The sequence below is a fragment of the Octopus bimaculoides genome, chromosome 7, assembly GCF_046866305.1.
Source record: "Octopus bimaculoides isolate indiv1 chromosome 7, ASM4686630v1, whole genome shotgun sequence".
Lineage (NCBI taxonomy): Eukaryota > Metazoa > Mollusca > Cephalopoda > Octopoda > Octopodidae > Octopus > Octopus bimaculoides.
Window position 1 is genome coordinate 83,360,398 of NC_142934.1, and position 6,531 is coordinate 83,366,928.

The following is a 6,531-nucleotide window of genomic DNA, read 5'->3' on the forward strand; positions in this document are numbered from 1 at the left end:
TAGCAAGCTGGCTGAATCCTTAGCATGCCAAAGATAATGCTTAGTGGCATCTCTTCCAGTTTTACATTCTAAGTTCAAATTACATTGAGGTTGATTTTGTCTTTCATTCTTTCTCAGCCGACGAAATAGGCACCAGTTGAGCACTTCGATCAATGTAATCAAGTGGTTCTCTCCACCAAAATGTCATGCTTTGTGCTTATAGTAGAAAGTATTATTATTATTATTATTATTGTTATTATTATTATTATTATTATTATTATTATTATTATTATTATTATTACTACCCTGTGCGTGTATATGCAAAAGCAGGGTATTGTAATCACTCATCGACTTTGCCTTTCGTCTTTTCGGGGTCAATAAATTAAGTACCAGTTGCATACTGGGGTTGATCTAATTGACTGTCACACACCCCACAAATTTCAGGCTTTGTGCCTAGAGTAGAAAAGATTATTTGCTTGTCATGGTATGTGTGTGTTTCAGTGTAATGCTTTAAACAACCTTAACTATTGGATGAAATCAAATTATGTAAATAATGAAACTGGTTTGAAGAGATATACCATATTTTATAACATAAAAGATGCACAGGCAGATTAGATGTACTCTAGTCTCAGCACCACATGTTCAGGAAAAGAAGTTTTTAGTGTATTAAAGCATGTAATATAGACCCAACTTTGCATATAGGTCCCAGGTTGATGTTTTGAGACATTTAGTGGGGGGATGGGGAGGGTAAAAGTCCACCTTATATACCAATCAAGGGAAATATGAAAATTTATAGAATTGATAAAATAAAATTTCCACTGGTTCTGCTAGTTACTATTATTATTCTTATGTGAAGGTGCATGGCTTAGTGGTTAGGACATTCGGCTCATTATTGTAAGGTTGTGAGTTCAATTCCCGGCGACGCATTGAATCCTTGAACAAGACATTTTATTTCACGTTGCTCCAGTCCACTCAGCTGGCAAAAATGAGTAGTACCTGTATTTCAAAGGGCCAGCCTTGTCACACTCAGTGTCACACTGAATCTCCCTGAGAACTACGTTAAGGGTACACGTGTCTGTGGAGTGCTCAGCCACTTGCATGTTAATTTCATGAGCAGGCTGTTCTGTTGATCGTATCAGCTGGGACCCTCGTCGTCGTAACTGACAGAGCACTCCTTTATTATTATTCTTATGATAATCGACAGAATCATTAGAGTATCAGAAAAATGTCTTGTGGTATTGGTTCCAGCCCTTTATGTTCTGAGTTCAAATCCTGCTGAGGTCAACTTTATCTTTCATCCTTTTGGAATTGATAGGATAGAGTACCACTCAAGTACTGGGGTTAGTTTAATCAATTAAAACCTTCCCCTGAATTGTTGATCTTGTACTTAAATTAGAAATGATTCTTATTAATGGCAGTGGATTAGAGATCAACAGAGCAATAAATGAATGAACTTGTGGTTTTTAGTTGTGTCGTCCCACTTGGTTCTGAGTTGGATGATCTTGGGGATAATCCTTCTACAGTTGATAGAGTTAAGTGCCAGCCAAGTACTCTGATTAATACAATAAACTGCATTCGACACTCTCTTCATAGCTTTAAGTCTGTAGAAATAATAATTAATAATAAACTATCACCTCGCTCTTCTTAATTTTCAGCCTTATGCCTATGGAAATAATAATTAATAATTAATAAAAGTATTGCCCCCTCGCCATTTAATTTGTAGTCTTCTGTCTATAGAAATTATAATTAATAAACTATCACCCACTCCCCATTTAATTTGTGGCTTTATTACTATATAAATAATGATTAATAAACCATCACCCCTTCCCCTCATCAATTTGTGGCTTTATGTCTATAGAATAATTACTAATAAACTGTCATCTTTCCCTCCTCTTGTCTTTAACAATAAATAAACTACTCTCCTTCTCTCCTCAATTGTGGTTATTGTGTCTATAGAAATAATAGCACTGTTCAGCAAATTGTTTGTTTTTTATTTGAGATGAAGTTAGCCTTTTACAAATAAGTCATGGATGTTCATTCCTAACCAGTCTCTTGGCTTTTCCCTAACATGTCTACCTATTGAACTGTGACAGTCTCTATTTTCCTCAATTTTATCAATATTTAACCCTTTAGAATTCACATTACTTTGTCAAATGTAATGCTTATTTATTCACATTGTTTTGAATTAGTCATAGTTGTGAGATTTCTGCCACATGACTTTTTACTTTGGGAATTATATTGTAAGATAGGTTAGATTTGGCTGACTTGAAGGTAGAAGGAGGTAGAATATTTAGACCGGATATGACTGGTTTGAATGCTGATGGGTTAAGTTGCATGAAATAACATTTTCAATAAAGTTGTTATTATTGTTTAAACTCAAACACATTGATTAATTCATACATAATCGATTGTTATATCATTTTTATGTCACATATTAAATTAAATTCATATATAATGGAAGAATATATGCATTGTTAAATGTGTTGTGAATCTGATTTTGCTCTTTTAAACACGGTCTGGGTCATTGTGATATAGCATTCAACAAGTCAGGTATCAGGCTTTCATTCCAAACTACCTGGTTTCATATTTCCATTGCATGAATATCTTGACGGAATTGTTCTCTTTTGTCATCGCTTATTGCTTCAAAAGCTTTTGAAGGGAAATCTAGAAGAGAATGTAAGAAGTGTACATTTAGTGACAACTGACAACCTATTTTCTTTTTGCAAGGTTACAAAGCAATTATCATCTCTGCCTTTACATGACGTATTCTTATTATTCTGCAGCAAGGTTTTTCATAGCAATTCATAAACCTGCCAGGCTTTTAATCACAATATATTGAAGGTTTATGCTGTTTAAGTTTTCTTTAAAACTTCCCTGATTTGCAGCCCCATAGAGAAATATCCTCTTTTAACCTTGACAATCTCACATTTAGTAATATTTTAGAGTTGTAAAGCAGTGAGCACACCAGGCAAAATAAATGCAGAATCAACCTTTCCATGAATCTCCTGGCATCAGAAAATGCATTCATTTGTAAAATACCAACTCTATTCACAAATTAAAAAGATGTGCATTTACAAATTAAGCTAGTCTCTGCTACCAGAAAGAGTCAAACAATTTCCAATTTTTGTTGAATGCTAAGCAGCAATTTCATCCATCTTTGTGTTCTGAGTTCAAATCTTGCTGAGGTCAAGTTTGTTTTTCATCTCTTTGGGTCAATAGAATAAAGTAGATGTCAAGTTCTGAGATCGATGTAATTGACTTGTCCTCTCTCTTTAAAACTGCTGGACTTGAACCCTTGAACAAAGAACTGGTATCTCAATTAGGGGAAATATTGTGATCTTTGTCACTTACATGCCATTGAAACTGGGTAATGAGTCTTATGAGTTCTGGGGCTGAAGAAAAATAAAAGATAAATAAAAAAAATTTTTAAACGTGTATAGATGGTCAAGATATCTTTTTAGGATCTCCTTAGTGTACAGGTTGGATTTTACTTATTCCTGGGACCCAGTGGCTGTCAATATTTACTCCATTATAATTCATTTAGCTTGTCTGTAAATCCTATTTGCATATCCATTATCAAGTTAATAACTTTGAGATTGCTTCAGGATTTTCTTTGATGAATGATGGTAGACATTCATAGCCAAAGAAAAATGATTCTGCATTTTCTTGCTGAATGACTTGCATAAGTGATTTATCGATAGTGATCAAATGTATGTGTTGTACACTAGCTTTCTTCTGCCATGAAATTGATGATGCCTGAACAGGTGCACAAGTGTACCAAATATCAGATGCCAAAGTGATCACAGAGTAGCGTGAGATGAAGTGTTTTGCTCAAGAACACAATACACTACTCAGACCAGAAATCGAAAGCTTGATCTTACAATCATGATTACAACATCCTAACCCCTAGGCCACACTCCCTCAACATTGATAAATATGGTGTTGAATATTATCACATATTAGCTCTTCCTCGCCAGTTCCTGCCTGCCTGCCGCCCTCGCCGTCGTTGCTTCCATGGCCGTGGCCGCCGCCGCCGCCGCCGTCTTCGGTACAACATGAAAAACGGACGTTAAGCAATGATGATGACACACATATTTATGATGTATCTGTGTTGTGAGTGTATAGTCTAGGTAGATAAACAGGTAGGTTATAGGTAATCAGTTTCACTCACAAGCACTGCTCAGCTCAGGGCTACAGTAAAATACATTTATCCAAGATGCCACACAATATGATTGAACCCATGATCATGTAGTTTCAAAGTAAACAACTTGACCACACAGCCCATACCTGCACATATGCAGTATTGGATAGCAATGCCAATTTAACTTTCACAAGCTCTGTACTTTGTAACTTAACTATTCCGATGTATAATGGCTGAGATACTTATTTTTCAACTCAGTAGAGGGAAACAAATGGAATGAAATGCTTCACCAAAGAATATAACAGAACACTCAGGACAGGATTTGAACTCATAAAGAAGATTGGGGGAGTATTCTTGTCTATAGTATTTGTTTATTTTAAACAAACAAATATTGAAAATTGCTTGATTCTCTCTAGTGGCAGAGACTAGCTTGCTTTGTAAATACACATCTTTTTAATTTGTGAGTAGAGCTGGTATTTTACAAGTGAATGCATTTTCTGATGCCAAGAGATTCATGGAAAGGTTGGTTCTGCATTTATTTTCCAGCTTTAATCCAACCAAAATTAGATGCTTCCACTTAAGACACACTACACTGGATGCAATAGAATTACGAATCCTTCTGAATAAAATTGTGTAAACAATGTATATTCCATTCACCTATTTTTATAGACACAGGAGACATAGCTATGATATGGTTAAGAAGTATACTGTACAGGCACATGGTTCCGAGTTCAATTAACACCTTGGGATAGTTTCTTCAATAACTCCCAAAACTGTGAGTGAAACCTAGAGAATAGAAATTAAGCTGAAGCCTGTTATACATGTATGTATTCCTTGATAATTAGAGGGTTACCTCTGTCCCTCTATCATACTGTAATCTCTTGGTTCCACTCCCTCTCTCATCTGAGAGTTAATTATCAGGCAATATAATGTCCTAAATATTGGGCCATATAATGTCCTAAATATCAGACCATATAATGTCCTAAATATTGGGCCATAGAATTAAAAACATGAAAACAATCCGTTAGAGATTAGTCAATGAAAGAACTCCTTTTAATGATGCCAGTTCAGCTGGAGGAAATGATCTAATGTATCATCTTTTCATTTTGTGTGAAATATTTGCTAGAACCATTGTTAGAGCCATCACCAAAGTTATTGCTAAAACAATTACTAGAGCCATTACAAGAGTCATTGCTAGAGCCATTCCTAGATCCACCACTAGTTCCAGCACCGGATTAACCATTAAGCAAAATAAGTACGTGCTTAGGGCTTCAAAGGAAGGAGGGGGGCACCACAGAAATGGTAAATGGTTTGCAGCACACAAAAAATCACTTTAAACTTGCTAAAATAATATTCAGGATGCCTTTATCTCTACAAAGTATAGATGCAGATGTGTTACCTAAGACTAATTTTGAGGAGCTGATCAAAGACTTTGCAATTCAAAAAGGCAGGAGGAAATTTTTCAAATTTTTCATATAAAGTGGAAGTTTACAAAAATAAACATTATTTTCCCTCTTCCTGTTTTGTTTCGTTTTGAAAAGTAAAAATTTATTTTATGGTTTATTATTGTTTATATTTTGAATTCCATAATCTTATAAGTGCTTAGGGCCTCGATGGGTCTTAATCTGGCTCTGACTAGGTCCATTGCTAGAGCTATCACAGGAACCATTGCTAGAACCATCACTTGATCCATTGCTTGAACCATTCCTAGAGTAATTGTTAGAGCCACCACAGGAACCATTGCTAGAGCCATCACTTGATCCATTGCTTGAACCATTCCTAGAGTAATTGTTAGAGTCATCACTAGAACCATTGCTAGAGCCATCATTTGATCCATTGCTGGAACCATTCCTAGAGTAATCGTTAGAGCCATCACTAGAACTATTTCTAGAGCCATCACTTGATCCATTGCTGGAACCATTCCTAGAGTTATCGTTAGAGCCATCACTAGAGCCATCACTAGAGCCATCACTTGATCCATTGCTTGAACCATTCCTAGAGTCATCGTTAGAGCCACCGCTGGCACCATTGCTAGAGCCATTACTTGATCCATTGGTTGAATCATTCTTAGAGTCATTGTTAGAGCCACCGCTGGAACCATTACTAGAGCCATCACTAGAGATGCCACTTGAACTATTGCTAGAGCCATCGCTCAACTACTTCACACTTAGCTTCAAGCTTATGATAAATGACAAAATAAGCAGATGCAACCTTTCTTTTATCAAATCAACTTGTTTATTTGATCTCTCTATCTCTTCTTCTTCTTCTTCTTCTTCTTCTTCTTCTTCTTCTTCTTCTTCTTCTTCTTCTTCTTCTCTCTCACTTTGTCCATCTATCTTATTCTCCCTCTTTCCCACCTCCTACATTTGTACACACATACCCATGTGCATTTGTATATATATATATACATA